The 16,306-nt window shown below is 45.6% G+C and overlaps 1 pseudogene across 1 annotated transcript; it reads right to left on the bottom strand.

Annotated features, from left to right (window-relative positions):
• Positions 1–12,523: 12,523 nt before the first annotated feature.
• Arf1-ps3 (ADP-ribosylation factor 1, pseudogene 3) lies at positions 12,524–15,812 on the bottom strand (annotated as a pseudogene). Its single transcript, XR_015687185.1, has 3 exons — positions 15,741–15,812; positions 13,598–13,719; positions 12,524–13,366 (listed from the first exon to the last, which is right to left on the bottom strand). The product of XR_015687185.1 is annotated as an ADP-ribosylation factor 1, pseudogene 3, transcript variant X2 (transcript).
• Positions 15,813–16,306: the final 494 nt, after the last annotated feature.

The following is a 16,306-nucleotide window of genomic DNA, read 5'->3' as shown; positions in this document are numbered from 1 at the left end:
ACTTCTTTCTCTTGAACTGACTCCACTCCCTGTTAGCAGCTCTTCTTGGCAGGTATCCCATAGCTCTGGCATCTCTAACCTCTTTGAGTCTCCAAGGCAATCCAGGCTTCACCTTCACAGATTCTGGAACACAGCATCTGCCGCTGCTGTTCTTGGTGGTCATGTTGGTGGTATTGGAATCTCCAAAACAATGGGGTCTTCTGCTGCAACTGGGCTGCACTTTCACCAATAGCCTCTTATAGGCTCTTTTCATGGTGCTGAGCCTCAACTTCTCTGCATGAGCCCTTCAGTCCTAGACTTTGTACTGACACTGAGGCTGTACCTTCACCAATGGCCTCTCTTGGCCTCTCACAGTGCCAAGTCTCAGCTGCTCTCCATGACCCCTTCATGCCTTCAAAACCAGTACCAAGCTGGGTGACTCTTATACATTACCAAGTCTGGCTGCTAGTACAAAGTACAACCTTGGCCACCTCACACAATGGCCTTTCTGGGCCACCATGCAAGGACAGCCCTGACACAGTCAGAGGTGACCTCAGTAGCTTTCTTTAGTTGAAAAGGAAAATTCTATCCTTATTCTAAATCCAGAACCACATGGCCAAGGCTGCCAAGTTCTGCTTCTTGCTGGGGCTGAAGCATGATCTCTTTATTCAATTACATCTTCACTAGCTTTCTGTTTTCATTGGTTTACTTCACTGCCTAAGCTTGGCAGTTCTGAAACTTGCTTTGTAAACCAGGCTGGCCTTGAACTCAGAACTCAGAGATCAGCATGTCTCTAAATGCTGGGATTAAAGGCTTGTACCAACAAGCCTGGATGTAAGCATTGTAAAATGAATTATGCATTCTAGCTAGACCATATAAAAGACACACAAGCCAGGTATTTTATTCACATGCCATTAGCCTAGACTGGGCAGGTTTGGAGCTGTTCTAACGTATTTCCTAGCCATGATGTCATGTGTTAACTGCTGTTTTTCCTGGCCATGTGCTCATGGTTCCTCTTCTCTCATGGCGGCCTCCTCCACCTCCATGCCCTCCTCCTTTTCCTCTTCCTCCTCCTCCTTCTCTCTCTACTTGCAACCCCCTCACTCGATCCCCAAGTCCCACCTTTCTCCCTCTACTGCCCAGTCACAGGCTCTAGCCTTTTATTGACCAGTTAAAATGGGGAGCCAGGTTTATATAACATCACTTGGTATACATGAGAATCTGCTTGTCAGGGGCAACTGCATCTTGAGAGCCACTATTTAGCATTAGAAAACGAGCAGCCTCAGACCAAACCACTACAAAGCTTTTCTTTAATTCCTTTTCATTATAAATCTTTATGAGCATGGCTACTATGCCTCAAGATCTGGATTAAAGGCATGTGTCATCCCACCTCAACATCCAGACCAGGAGCTAGAGAGGTGGCTCAGCAGGTAAGAGAACGGACTGCTCTTCCAGAGGTCCTGAGTTCAATTCCCAGAAACTACATGGTGGCTCACAACCATCTGTAATGGGATCAGATACACCAAGAAAAGTGCTGTGGACCAAATTATGTCACCCCATACCCAAATTCATGTATTAAAGCCGTGTGGTGGTTTGAATGAGAATGGCCCCCATTGGCTTCAAGTTGGTAAAATATTTAGGAAGGATTAGAAGATATGGCCTTGTTGGAGGAGGTGTGTCACTCTGGGAGTAGGCTTTTCAGTTTCAAAGGCCCATTCCATTCCCATGCCTGTTGCTATGCCCCTCACCATGATGGTTGGTGATGGGCTCTAAAGCTCTGGAACTATGAGTCCCCCAAAGCCTTTCTTCTATAAGTTGCCTTGGTTGTGGTTCAATTTCGGTTTCCTGGCAATTGAAAAGGAGCTACTAGACAAGCCCTAACTCCCAGTGTGACATTATTTGGACATAAGGTCTTCAGAAGATAACTAGGCAAATGAGAGAAAGTAAACATGGAGACATAATCCTAAAGGACTTCAGCCTCAGAAAAAGAGCAGAATTCTCCCATCTGCCACTTCCCATGCTGGCCAGTAGGGACACAGAACGAAGCAGCTGTGAGCTAACAAGAGTTGTCACCTGAAAACAACTGATACCCTGATTGCCAGAACTGTAAGAGAATTGATTTCTGTGGTTAAGTCACACAAATAATGGTATTTTGTTATGGTCAACCTGAGCATACTAGTAAGAAAAGACATTGCCATTGTAAGGCTCAAAGTGAATCTTAACTACCAGGAGACTCACACACACACACACACACACACACACACACACACACACACACACACACCCAAGTGAGACACAGAATGGAGTTCGATGCAAACGCAAGAGGTTTATTTTCCAGCACATTGGGGTCGACCTTCAATCAGCCCTTGTGGTGAGTGACTAGCCCAAATGACTATAACAAGCAGTTTTTATTCTTTTTAGGAATACAGGTTACACCAGCAAGGTTACAGTTTAAACTAAGCATATTGACCTTTGAATCTATTGGCTAGCAAGCACATGACATGCGTTCAAACTTATCTGGGACTACAGGGTCAGGTGACTATCAGTAAATTCTGTGGTTTTTCAAGAATGTCCCTGCTCTTCCTAAGAACTGTGGGTGGAGAAGGAACTTGGCCTAGCCTTGACTGGAGGCAGAAAGCTGGTACTTGGCCTAATCTTGACCTGAGGCAGTGATTGTAAAGCTAGCAAAAGCCCTTAGGGTCCTTCACAGGAACTCCATAACCTACCTACTTTCTACCAGGCCAAGCCTCTTAATAGCTCTTACATTTCAGTAAGAACTAGGGTCCTTCACTATCAAGAAGCATACTGTATTTATCATCTTGACAGGTCGAGCCGTGTGCTACCTCTGCTTGAGAGCTGCTTGAGAGCTGCTTCAGCCTTCTGGTCTGGTGATTAGCCCTCTGGCACTAGATCACACTATTTCAATTCTTAGAACGTGTTTAGAGTCCTGTCTTAGTTACTCATATTACTGTGCTAAGACATCATGACTTATAATATACTTGTTAATATACATCGAGTAAAAAATTAGAAAAATTTATAATGTTTGCAGTAATGAAGATTATCCCATGACTCCTAACCAATTTTTGTGCTGTCACTCATGGAGATGAAACTTTACAAATTAGGTTTTATTTATTCCTTATGTTGTTTTACAAGAAGCACATGGCATCCTGCAGCCTGGGTTTTCTGTGGAAAAGACTTATGAGAGGTTTTCTGAGGCCACCATAGTATATCTAGGGCTTACAGAATGTCGAGTATTCTTAGGGACAGTCTAAGACTCTCTTAAATTGGTTTTGGCTCCTGTAAGAAACTACTCATCTCACCAAAAAATAAGAATCATAGAGTTCGATGGTTTCCTGTAATGTGCATGAATAAACTTAGCCAAGTACACACACCTTTAATCCCAGCATTCGGGAGGCAGAGGCAGGCAGATTTCTGTAAGTTTGAGGCCAGCCTGGTCTACAAAGCGATTTCCAGGACAACCTGAGCTACATAGGAAAACCCTGACTCAAAAGCTAAAAACGAAAAGAAAAAAAAAAATACACTGAGTTCAGACTCAGCGAGGCCTCACTTCACACATCCCAGCATTGACAACAGCCAATGCTTACAGGGTACTTATACTGTGCTAGCACTGCTGTAAGGACTTTACAAACATTCGCTCCTTCAATCTGCCTGAAAATCCTGCAAGGCATGTTAACATTCTGTCTAAGCTCCACCCCAAAGTTACCTGGCAACAGCCAGATGTGCCTGACTCACTATAAAAGGGATGTTCACCCCCTGCTTTCTCTCTTGCTCTTGCCTTCCTGCTCCCGCTCTGTCATCCTGCCCCTTACTCTCTCTCTCTCTCTCTCTCTCTCTCTCTCTCTCTCTCTCTCTCTCTCTCTGCCTCTCTCCACCTCTACTACCATCTCAGCTCACCTCCCCACACCCTGAATAAATCCTATTCTAACACTGTTGTGTGGCTGGTCCCTCAGGGGTAAGGGATGTCTCAGCATGGGCCCGCAAAGGTACCCCCTTCCCCCAGACCTGACTGTACATCCCCTCTCTCTTTACCTTTTTAAAAGCACAACAAGGCAAATACATCATCACCATCTCCACCTCCCAAGAGGAAACTGGCAAAGACAGGGTATGGAACGTCCTTCAAGTCATGAAATGGGACTAAGGAAAAATGGATGTGACCAGAAGCTAGCTATCTTGCTCTAGAGACCACACTTTTAAACCTCTCTGCTGTGCTTTCTTGATCTGTATTATAACAAGGTTTCCAGGTGATTCCCATATATAGAAACTCTGAACCCCATCATCTGATGTAACGAATCTCCCTTTACAGCTCTTACCTGATGGGTCAAACCAGATTGGGACACCTCAGGACAGCCTATTGTTTCATTAACCTCAGGTATTCACTATTGATTTTTTGCTCTATAAGGATCAATTTTTATCATGGGAAAGAAATAAATTAAAATGTAAAGAGTGTGGACTTGGGAGTAAATAACGTGTTATATTGGAATTGGCCCATACTAACTTGGATGAGCTGTTTGTGTACATTTCTTCCCAACCTTGTGTTTAAGGGTATCAACCTGCAAGTTTGAAACCAGCCTCAGCAGAAGTATTTACACCACATAAATCAACAAACATGAGAATCCAGTGCTTCTGTTTCTCTCAAATCTGCTGGTAGCTGAACATTTGCCAGCATGCCCAGGAAATGGCAACAAGCTACATTTTGCCAAGACTTATAAAGGCAAACCTATAGGGCCCCACAGTTCCTACCTGGTCCGATCAGGGGCAAGTATATATCCTGCCACATTTCCTGCCTGTATATCTCCTACCTGCATGTGATCAAGCATGTCTGGGGTAGCTGGGTCAAACACTTGGTTAGGGGAGAGTTATCTTACTAGCACTTGTTCTCTTACTAAATACTCTTACTCCAGCATTTCAGGAAGTGTCTGTCCTTATTTATGCAAGGAGCTTGCAGGTTAGAAGCAGTTTTGTTTTATAGATCTCTTAGACACAGTAATTAAACTTAAAGGCGGGCAGTGGTGGTGTATGTCTGTAACCCAGACCTCGGGAGGCAGAGGAAGGTGGAACTCCGAGTTTGAGGAGTTCCCTGATCTACAGATCAAGTTCCAGACAGCCAGGGGTACACAGAGAAACTCTGCCCCAATAAAACAAGATAAATAAATAAAACTTAACACATAATGTTGGCTCTTGGGGCAGGAGTGAGGCAGCTGGCCCTGCTGCATCTGCAGTCAGGAATTGTGGAGAGAATTGAACTGCTTTGCTTTTCAGTACAAGACCCCAGCCCTTGGCATGGTGCTGACCACATCCCAGGTAGGCCTTCCCTCCTCGGTTAAACCTGTCTGGAAAGGCCCTGGAAGATATGCCAGAAGTGTGGTTTTTAGGTGCCTGAAATCCAGGCAAGTTGAAAATGAAGTTGAACCTTCACAACATGGAAGGTTCATTGTGTATAAGGGACATGGCCTGGTCTTAACGAAGATAAAGGCTCTGAGTGGAGTGCCTTTATTCAGAGCAGCTGAACCTGAGACACACCAAGGTTTCATACATTATCTCGTCATCCAGAAAGTCCCGTTCCTCTGCCTTCTTGTCATTTGCGACTTCATTAAACACAGCTTCAACGCTCTCGTTTGGTTTATGATACATTGTCTCAGGGGGCGGGGCTAGAGATCACAACGACTGACCGGAAGAATGAAAACCACATTTCAGCCTTCACAGTGTAAAGGTCAGTTAGCTGAGGGACAAAGGGATCCTCTCAACATTCCTTCATAGCTGACCTCACTCCCGTCCCCAGAACTAAGAGATGAAGAATCAGCTTAATTCAAAGGCTAAAGTAATAATAATTAGTTAAATTCAAAAGGCAGACCCCTTGTTCAACAATCGGGAAGAGGATGAAGAGAGACCACAGCAGCTGCAAAGTCCACAGGGAGCCCCACAGTTTCTCCTGAAGCCTTGCAGACACTAGTCAGTGCAGTCTCTTTAAGTGACTACTGAGCTCTTTCAAATATATCCTGACCTATTTTAAGATTCCTACCGCTTACAAGAGACTCCTTATTCTTGTATATTTGGCAGCATCCAACCTCTGGTTTATCTCCAGTCCCTTTAATCTCACTGCAGAAAGAGTAACAGCTATAGAGAGAGATATGACCCCCGTTTCTCAGGCACCACCCTCAGGGTCCTTCTGAAGGCATCCAAACCATAACAGAGATGCTCCCCTCTTGGGATCGGGTACCCTCTCTCACTGCTTGGCTTCTATCAAGCCAATTTGGTTAGCCTACAGACGCGTATCTGGTGGCCATCAGACCGACTGTCTTCGTGCTTCGTTTCCCTCATGTCCCTGAAGCACGGCCATTACACCAGACTAAGGACCAGGATGTCCACTACTCAAAAGGCAATATTTGGGATATGAAAGTTTGAAGGAAGAAATCAGGTTTCTTTAGGGCCAATATCTCAGGAAGATGGGTAGTCCATGTTCTCACGTGGAACCTAAAGACATACATGGGTTTTCAGGGGGAAGGAAAGGAAGAGTGGACCAGGCAGGAAGGCTGCAGGCTGAGTGGGGTCTTCATCACGCAGAACGGTCTCCTTTTCCCTCTGTGGCCATCATGATGGACCTCAGGCTCCTGTAGCCGCAGTCTGTGTTTCATTTTACACAGACATACTGCTTTTCTGAAACTTAAACTCACTTTAGTTTCAGAATATTAGACGAAAAGAATAACATAATCCTTGCCAAGGACAAGGAGAGGGGATCACTCCTAAAGTGTGAACACTGTTGAACTATGGTCACGGTTAGGTGGTTAGGCCATTTTGAATTGGATCTACTTAAAGCTGAAATTGCAAATAGTGAAGACATATCCCCTCCTTGTCTCCCTCTTTTATGCTGTTGGTCTAGAGAAGCAAGAAGTGCTACTATCTGTTGAGAGAGCATGGGGCTAGGTCTCTCGCTTCTCGGAAGTCCGTGACCTCAAACTTTACCACCAGCATGCCAGTTTGCATTGATAATTTACCTCAGACATGTAGTTTTTTTTTTTTACTGGTTTTTGTTTTTGAAGTCATGAGGATGAAACCCAAGGTATCACACAAGCTAAGCAAGCATTTTACAACAGAGCTACACTGCCAGCCCTAGCCTTTCCTTTTTCTTTTTTTAAGTATTCTAACTTCATACGATAAGCTCCAATTACTACTGGCCAACATTTATAATTGTAATTTATAGGGCAGCCACAGAGTTAGCAAAAATGATCAGCAAAATTATGGAATTGTCTTTTCCTCCAGAGACATTGATACCTTCTTAAGGTAATGACAATTTTATTGCTACCACAATATGAAATTGCAAATCTACATTATACTAACAGTCTGAAGATTAAGCTTCCTTTTTTGTGAATAAAAAATGTCAATGCTTGTCCTGATTAGGTTTTAATGTTGTTGTTTTGTTTTCCAAAACAGGGTTTCTCTGTGTGCTGCTGGCTGTCCTGGAACTCACAGAGAGCCAACCACCCGCCTCTGCCTCCCGAGGGATGGGGTTAAAGGTGTGGACCACTGCCTGATGTCCTGCTTAGTTCGTATTGTTGACTACCTAAAGTCACTCCGTATTGTTGACTACCTAAAGTCACTCGGGATGAAGGGACCTTGTTGTGGTTTGCCCGGAAGTTACTGTATTTTGATGCTAATTCCATTGCCCCAAGGACAGCTGCCTAGTCAAGGACTCAGAACTCAGGTGACTTCACCAGAACCACCTCTCCATTGAATTTGTAAAGTACTGGTGAGGGGCAGGTACAGGATAGAAGGAGGCCTGTCATTGGAGGAGAAGGAAGGATGGGCAGGAGAGAAGTTTGAAGGAAGAGGAGGAGACTAAGGGAGAGAGGAAGAGACAGGAGAGAGAGACGGGGTGAGAAGCCGTGGCAGGACAAGATGGCAGGTGATGTTAAGATTCTGTTCTGTGTATTTACAGGTTGTTATTAATGTTCTCAAGGGATGGATGGTACCGGGCTTTGTATGTTTAAGTGGGCAATTATATTTTACCAATTGGATCTAAGATTATTGTGTTGCGTGTTCTTTTATGTGAGGGTTTGAGTGTAGGAAAGTGTGTGGCTGGGATGTGTTTCCACCAAGATATCTAGCAGATATCTTGGGCACCGATGTGCGGACCCAGCGGGGTAAAAGACAGCTATACTTTTTATATTTTTACAACAACAGGACCTCAATTAAGAATTGCCCCAGTTGGGGGCTGGAGAGATGGCTCAGTGGTTAAGAGCACTGACTTCTCTTCCAGAGGTCCTGAGTTCAAATCCCAGCAACCACATGGTGGCTCACAACCATCTGTAATGGGATCCGATGCCCTCTTCTGAAGTCAGCAACAGTGTACCCACATACATGAAATAAATAAATAAATCTTTAAAGAATTGCCCCAGTTGGGCTGGAGAGCACCGACTGTTCTTCCAGAGGTTCTGAGTTCAGCAATCACATGGTGGCTCACAACCATCTGTAATGGGATCTGACGCCCTCTTCTGGTGTGTCTGAAAACAGCTACAGTGTATTCATATAAAAAAATAAAAAAATAAAAGAATTGCTCCAATCAACCCCCATGGTGGTGTTGAAGGGCTTTAAGCCCAGCACTTCTGGAGGCAGAGGCAGGTGGATTTCTGTGAGTTCAAGACCAACCTGGTCTTCAGAGTGAGTTCCAGAACAACGAGGGGTACACAGAGAAACCCTTTATTGAAAAACCAAAACAAATAAAGGAACAAACAGAATCGCTTCAATCAGATCGGTCTGTCTCGATATCTGTGAGAGATTGCCTTGATGGGAGAGCATACCTGGCTCACTGTGGGAGGCACCATTCCTAGGCAGGTAGGCCTGGATTGTATGATAAGGCCAGCTGAGCAAGAACCAGAGTGAGCCAGGAAGCAGAATTTCTCCATGGTTTCTGCTTTAGTTCTTGCTTGAGTTCCTGCCCTGAATTCCCTCAATAATGGTCTGTGACCTGCATGTGTAAGTAAAAATAAACCTTTCTTTCCTCCCTGAGGTTTCTGGTTCTGGTGTTCATCGCAGCAACAAAAAACTAACCAGAACGTTGTTTTTTAAACACTAGTTAGAGGTGGTTCGAGTGGTGCTACCCCGAAGAGAAAAGCGGGTGGGGATCTGTGATGCTCACTGATAGTAAGGAGTAAACATACTTTCAGAACGGCAAAGCAGCCTGGAGTTTAGGTGAGCTGCTGTACTTTAATTCTACGACAATGGGCTAGTCTCTTCTCTGAGCTCCTTCCTCCTTCCCATTTCCTCATTTATGAAATAGAATAACAATGCATGAGTGGCGTGGGTCAAGGTGGTTAGTCAGCTTTCAGCCTGAGGGCCAGTTCATGGTCGCTTGTCTGTCCCCATTGCTGGATCTGCAGCACAGACTATCATGGCGATGTGTAGGAACAAAGCCGATCACCTCTGGGCAGTCAGGAGCAGAGGTAGCTCCACAAGGAAGTCTCTCTCACAGTCCGTTGAGTCCTATGTATGCTCCCCTCCAAACATCACGCTTCCTTCATGGCTCTTGCCTCACCACATGTCCTGCCTCAGCACATGGGTCTGTCTTAGCAAAACTCCACATTGAGTCTCTATCAGAAGACTTCACTCTGCCAGTTGACCCGAGTCTGAGGAAGAAGCAAGAAGCCACCAGCACATTATCAATTTTCTTGGTGCATTTCTCTCTATGGAGTCCTGACAAATGGAGCTCAATCATGCGTCGTAAGACGGACCAACACGTGTGTGTCAACAGTGAAGAATCCTTCATCACGTGTCCTTTTATGTGCTTGTTTAGCAAAACATCCTTTCACCTGGGTCTGCTTCAGTGAAACGTGCCTTCCCGTGTCTGCCCCCGCAGAACACCATCCATCACAACTGACTTTCTAAAGAACCCAGAAGTTTCCACTTCGGCGGTAAGCTGATGTCTCCCCAGGAAGAGCATCATCACACAACAGTAAGTGCTGTGTAAACGTAAGTGTTGTGTAAACGTAAGTGTTGGATGAAGGGTTGTTTGTTGTGCATTGGAGATATTTTCCTCCTCAGCTCAATCCTGTTCTTGGGTATGTTTTCTCTTTCTTAGTACATTGTCTCTTTCTACAACCCTTTGGACGTTTTCTCTCTTTTTCTGAAGACTCTCATCTTCCACCATGCATTGTCCTGTTGACCCCCATTGTTGAACCTGTCCATGCTCTTGGATCCTCTTCCTCTTCACCCTCCTGGCAGCTGCTGAGACTTGCAGGTTAGATACTCTGTTGGTTTTTCTCCTCTCTAAACTCTAACAAAGTGGTCCTCAAATTACTTTTGAGTCCACCTTAAAATTCTTTAATAACGAGATTAGGAACCTATGAAAGGGAACCCCGAATTCCAAGTAACAAACCCACCTGAACAGCTGGATTTCCTGTCCACTGGCATCTCCTTTGAGAGTCAGACCTGTGCCCTCCTCCCATGGGCCTGCGTCTTTGTGCCTTGTACAGCATGAGGTCTTTCTCTCTGTGATCCTCTTGTCAAATCTCTCAACCACAGGAAACAAAGATCACGGACAAGTCTTCGTGACACCAGTGTAGTCATGCAAGCCTATCACTAGCTCACAGCCGCCACCCCTCACCCCGTTCCACTGCCTAGATTCCCAAGTAGTACACACTCTGGACTTCCAAGCCTTGTTCCAGAGCAATTGGGATATCCCAGTTACTTCCAGTTAGGTCTTCCCTCACTAGACTTGACCTGCGTCCCATCTCCTTTACTGGACCTCCTCCTGGGGTCTTCTAACCCAGCTACAAAATCTGAGTCTTGAAAGATGTGAAGAAATAAAGTTTCATAGATAAGAGAAACAAAGTTGTAAAAACAAGGTTTTGAGGAATACATCTGACATCAGGTTGCCTAATGTTATGACAAAGTTTTGGTGATCAAGATGTTGAGTCAAGAATGACCAGGCCTCGGGGCTGGAGAGATGGCTCAGCGGTTAAGAGCACCCGACTACTCTTCCAGAGGTCCTGAGTTCAATTCCCAGCAACCACATGGTGGCTCACAACCATCTATAAAGAGATCTGATGCCCTCTTCTGGTGTATCTGAAGACAGCTACAGTGTACTTATATATAATAAATCTTTAAAAAAAAAAAAAAAAAAAAAGAATGACCAGGCCTCACTGACCAAGGCCAAGCTAATTAGGACAAAACAAAGAAAACTGTTGTGGGGGGGGAGGACCCCTACCCCTCCCTGTGGTAAATCCTGAGAACAACCACAAGGTGTTATCCTGACCCTGCCTGACCACCCAGTTCCTCCTCCCTTCTGAGAAACTTTCCAACTTAGCCCTTTCCCAAGGATTTTCCAAGGCCAGGTATAGGGCTGGATGAGAAAAGTGACTGACTAAGCCAAGAACAGCCCCTTGAGCAGGCCAGCCAATACCTGAAAAGACCCTTTGTCCTGTGTTCCACCAATGAGAATGAGCCAGCTAGCCCTGTTGCTGGTCTGCCCTCTATAAGGAATAAAACTTGTGTGCTTTTTGGGTTTGGGGTTACCTCTCCCTGTGTGGATGAGCAACCCCACGGATGTGGATCATTAAACCTCTTGCTATTGCAGGAGTCCCTTTGTCAATTTGTGGGTTGCACTTCTGAGGTTAGGCCACTTCAGGGTCTTACAACAGATGCTCATTCCCATCGGTGCAAGTATCAGGAGGGTAAAACTATCACAGGAAAGCTTTTTTTTTTTTTAATTACTAATTGTATATTAAAAGCAGTAAGAGGTTCCACAACACCAAATAAACCAGTTCTGAGATTTCCCCAAGATAAATTTAACAGCGCCAGCTTCTTCAGTGTTTATCAAAATACAAAAAAAAAAAACAAAAAAAAAAAAAAAAAAAAAAAGTAGAGGTCATCTTTTGATGGCAAATCAGACTCTGGCAGGCTGAGAGAGGAAGCTACTTTACACGTGGAGATGGGGGTGCTCCAGGATGTGGGTCTGTAATGGACCGACCCTCCCACCTTGCGCGCACTCCTGCTGGTGAGACCCAGGCCTCCTGCCAGTGCATCCAAGTGGGCCCAAGAGTAAGCTGGGTATGCAGGCTGCCATTGGGCCCGGCCACACTCCAAGTACAAGCCAGGCCCTGCACCCCACAATGGCTCCCAGCCCACCCCTAGGTGATCTCGTGAGCACAAGTACAAGCACAATGCTATGGAAGGCAGGTGACCCAAAGACAGGCGAGTCACGGGGGCTCTACTGTGACCGTGCAGCGGACGGTGGTTTGTTCGTCACCTTCTCTCCTGTCCCACAGGGAAACAGGTGATCTGATAAGCATTCAGGCCATTAACTGCAAAACCTACACTGGGCATAGTTTCCATTCTGTGTTCAAGTGTTCTTGTCCTGTATTTTAAACTATTTTTTAAAAATGCACTGAGTTTGGGTTAAAAACCAACCACCGAATGGATACCGACACCAGTCTACAGCCCAATGGCTCCCGGAGGCCAGGTGCCCCTACACCCAAATCCCTTCTCAGTACTGACAGTGAGTTGGTTCTCTTTTTACAGTAAAAAAAAGCTAAATAACATTGCATAGGAGTACCAGAAACTGCCTCAGTGGAAACAGAAACTATTTACATTAAATAAAAACCTGGCTGCAGGCTGCGTCTGCACATGTACAGCACGGTACGATGCACACTGTGACCAACCCATGGAGACAGCTTCTGGCACTCAGGACCACAGAGTCGCACGTTTGCCACATGAGAGGAAAGCTGAGGGCGGAGAAGAGGAAGTGAGGGGGAAGGAAGGGTCTGGTTCGCTTCTGGCTCCGGAGCTGATTGGACAGCCAGTCTAGTCCTTCATAGAGTCCGTCCCCGCTGGTGGCACAGGTAGCCTGAATGTACCAGTTCCTGTGGCGTAGAGAGTGCAGCCCCAGCTTGTCTGTGATTTCGGCCACATTCATGGGAAGGTCCTGCTTGTTGGCAAACACCAAGAGAACGGCGTCTTGGAGCTCATCCTCAGTGAGCATCGTCCTGAGCTCTTCACAGGCCTCGTTCACACGCTGTCTGTCATTGCTGCCCACCACGAAGACCGAGCCTTGGGTGTTCTGGAAGTGGTGGCGCCACAGCGGCCGAATCTTGTCCTGGCCACCCACATCCCACACGGTGAAGCCGATATTCTTGTATTCAACAGTCTCCACGTTGAAACCAGTGGTGGGGATGGTGGTCACAATTTCGCGCCCCGCTTCAGTTTGTATAGAACTGTTGTCTTCCCTGCAGCATCCAGGCCCACCGTGAGAACGCGCATTTCTTTTCTGCCAAAAAGGCCCTTGAAGAGGTTTGCAAAGATATTCTCCGTGTTTGTGGACAGGTGGAAGCGACACTGGCCAGAGACCTCCGCGGCGGCTGCTCCCACAGGAAAGCTTTAGTTGAAGGAAGTGTTAAGGTGCATAAAATCTGATTGACCTATGAGCTGTCAATCCTGAAAATGGTGATAAAAGGCTGTAAGAACAAATTAAAGTACTTTGGGTTGGAGGCACGGCACTGCTTCTGTGGAATGTTTAAATTAGCCTGGAATGTTTGCATATTACAGAGCTGGGGAGTTCGGCTACCCCTTACCCTGAACAGTTCACTGAAGGAGAATTTCAGATTACGTTGCAGATCGGTGTTGCGATGCCACGGACTTCCGGGAAGCACAGCTGTCCGCTTCTTGTTGACTAGGTCCGCGGGCTAGTAGTGGGCAGAAGCAGGCATAGCTGATGCTGTTAACGTCAACCTGGAAGTGAAGACCCAACTCGAACCCAGCAACTCATTGACTCAATCCTTCTTCCGGATGATGAGTTGGTAAATCTTTAAGTACTGCTCTGTGGTTTGAATATAAAATGGCCCTCAATGAGGCAAGAGCCACGCCTACCTTTTTGGAATATTAAATTGCAAAATTATAGTGTCTCCTAACAATTCTCCTGAAGAGTATTAAGATAATTCAGTAAAGATAGTTGAACGTATACAGAACACCCCCCTACAGACCAATTAGGGGGCGTGGGGAGTTCAGTGTTTAATTATGTTGATTGTTTGGTCCCCTGCTGGTGGCACTCTTTTGTGAAGTTGTGAGAGCCTTAGGAGTTTAACAGTACAAACAGACCCCTGGAACGAGTTCTTGGCCGCAGCACCTCCCCCCAGCTCCTCCTCTTCCTCAGTGTCTCCTGGCCATGTGATGGACTGATGTGCTCTGCCCCACCCTTCCTACCTATTCCACCCCTGTCAAAAGTGAAACCCCTGAAACTACTAGCCGAACAGTTCCTTTCAGGAATTTTTGGCCATGATGAAACAAATGTTACCAGTAGGAGTTTTTGTAATTCTCATTCCCGCTTGGTGGAAAAAACTCAAACAGGGAGGAAGACATTTGAAAGGAGCATCCTGATAGACAGGAAGCAGAGGGAGAAGAGAGGAAGAGGCTAGTTAGGCAAGTTATGCTCTCAAGGACACACCCCCAGTGACTTACTTCCGCCAGCAAGGTCCGCCCCCTCCTTCCATCTCCTCCAATAATCCGGTCGCCTTTTGAATCAGTCAAGAGATTTAATCCATTGATTAGATTAGAGCCATTTAGGACCTAATGATCTGTAGAAACACCCTTATGGCTGTACGTATGCTTCACTAATCCCCCTAATTCTCCATCTAGTCAAGTTGGTAAGATAAACTAACCATCCCAATGACTTTTTAGTCAGCCTGTCTGTGTTTTGACTATGACTTGTCATCTGTTGTCAGATGTGAACTTTTCATTTGTGGTGTCGGGCTGATACTTAAAAAATCTTTCAGATTTTAGGGCAGTTGAGACTTAGTGCTCCAGAATTAACAACGTTCATCCTTCATTAGCTCCATTATTAGATGACTATATCGTAAGAACTGAAAGAAAGAAGTATAATGGAAAACTGTAAATGTATCAGTTTTGTAATTACTCTATGCACTGGATGTGTGTGTCCCCCACTAAAACTCGTGAGTTGAAGTTCTTGTTCCCACTGATTGAAGGGCTATAGTAGACCACACCATGGCAAACATGGCATGCATCAACAGGTCCTTCCTTTTCCTCTTTCCCCCTTGATACGCCATTAGATTACATTCCCGGAGCTCAGCACCAAGGTCACTGACTCATAGGTCCAAATATCGAAACATCAAGGACCAGCAATCAAAATTCATTATCTTGGCCACACTAATTCAAATGCCCAATCAGAACTTACTAATACATCCGAGCTCATTCTAACACAGACCTCACCTTTTCCCCTCTTAAAAATCAATACTTGCGAAGTTATTTAGTGCTGTTCCTGCCAGATTCAAATGCAGTCACCTTGTCTCTTTGCTTAATAAAGGATCTCTTTGCATTTGGTTTGTGCTTGGAAATTCATGTTTGGGTGTGGTCTGTGCCTGATCCAGGGTCCAGAGGGGAGAACCCCAAAGTACATGGTCCTCCTCCAACGGCAATCAGAGATGGGATCTTTGGGGGTAGTGAGATTTAGATGAGGTCACAAGATGGGATTTTTCTATATCCTTAAAGGACAGGGCTGAGCCTCACAACCTGGGTTTAATGCCCAGGGCCCAGATGGTGGAAAAAGAGAACTGACTCCCCCAGTGATCTGTGTCATGTGCACACACACACACACACAATAAATAAGTAAATACATAAATAAAGGTGAAACACACCCTTCCTTTTAAAGAGAAGGGATGGAAGAGAGCTAGTTTCCCCTGTGTTTTTGTGTGGATACAAGAAGATAGCTATCTATAGTCCAGAACATGAGCCCTTACCAGATCGGCTTGAGAGGACGACATAAACTCCATTTTAGGTCCAGGCATAACTTCAAAAGGAAAGTCATCCATTCCCGAACCTTACCATACCCTCCTCCCCCAAGTCACCAGCTCCAGGAACAGACCATAAATTCCAGGACCAAGGCCATAAAATTCTCCATCCAAAGACCAGCCTGGAGATGCCCACAAGAATGGGGAAATAGCTTATCTCAGGATGGGATCTGGGGGGTTGGGGATTTAGCTCAGTGGTAGAGCGCTTGCCTAGGAAGCACAAGGCCCTGGGTTCGATCCCCAGCTCCGAAAAAAAGAACCAAAAAAAAAAAAAAAAAAAAAAAAGGATGGGATCTGTGCTGGGCAGCCCTATATGGTCTGGGTATCTCATCCTGTGCTCAAACACTCATGACACAAGAATGCGGTCAGTCGACTGACCACATGGACACAGGCCAATCAGGAACCAACCCGTGTAAAATCCCCAGCACCCACCAGTGAAGGCTTAGATACCGAGCTCATATTCCCCTAGTTTCCTAGGAAAGGCCACCTTTGTAAGAGGCCAAGCTCTGTATACA

This window comes from Rattus norvegicus, chromosome 4 (assembly GCF_021556685.1).
Source record: "Rattus norvegicus strain SHRSP/BbbUtx chromosome 4, alternate assembly SHRSP_T2T, whole genome shotgun sequence".
NCBI lineage: Eukaryota > Metazoa > Chordata > Mammalia > Rodentia > Muridae > Rattus > Rattus norvegicus.
The sequence above is the reverse complement of the archived record's forward strand: the minus strand, read 5'-3'. Positions and strand labels throughout refer to the sequence as shown.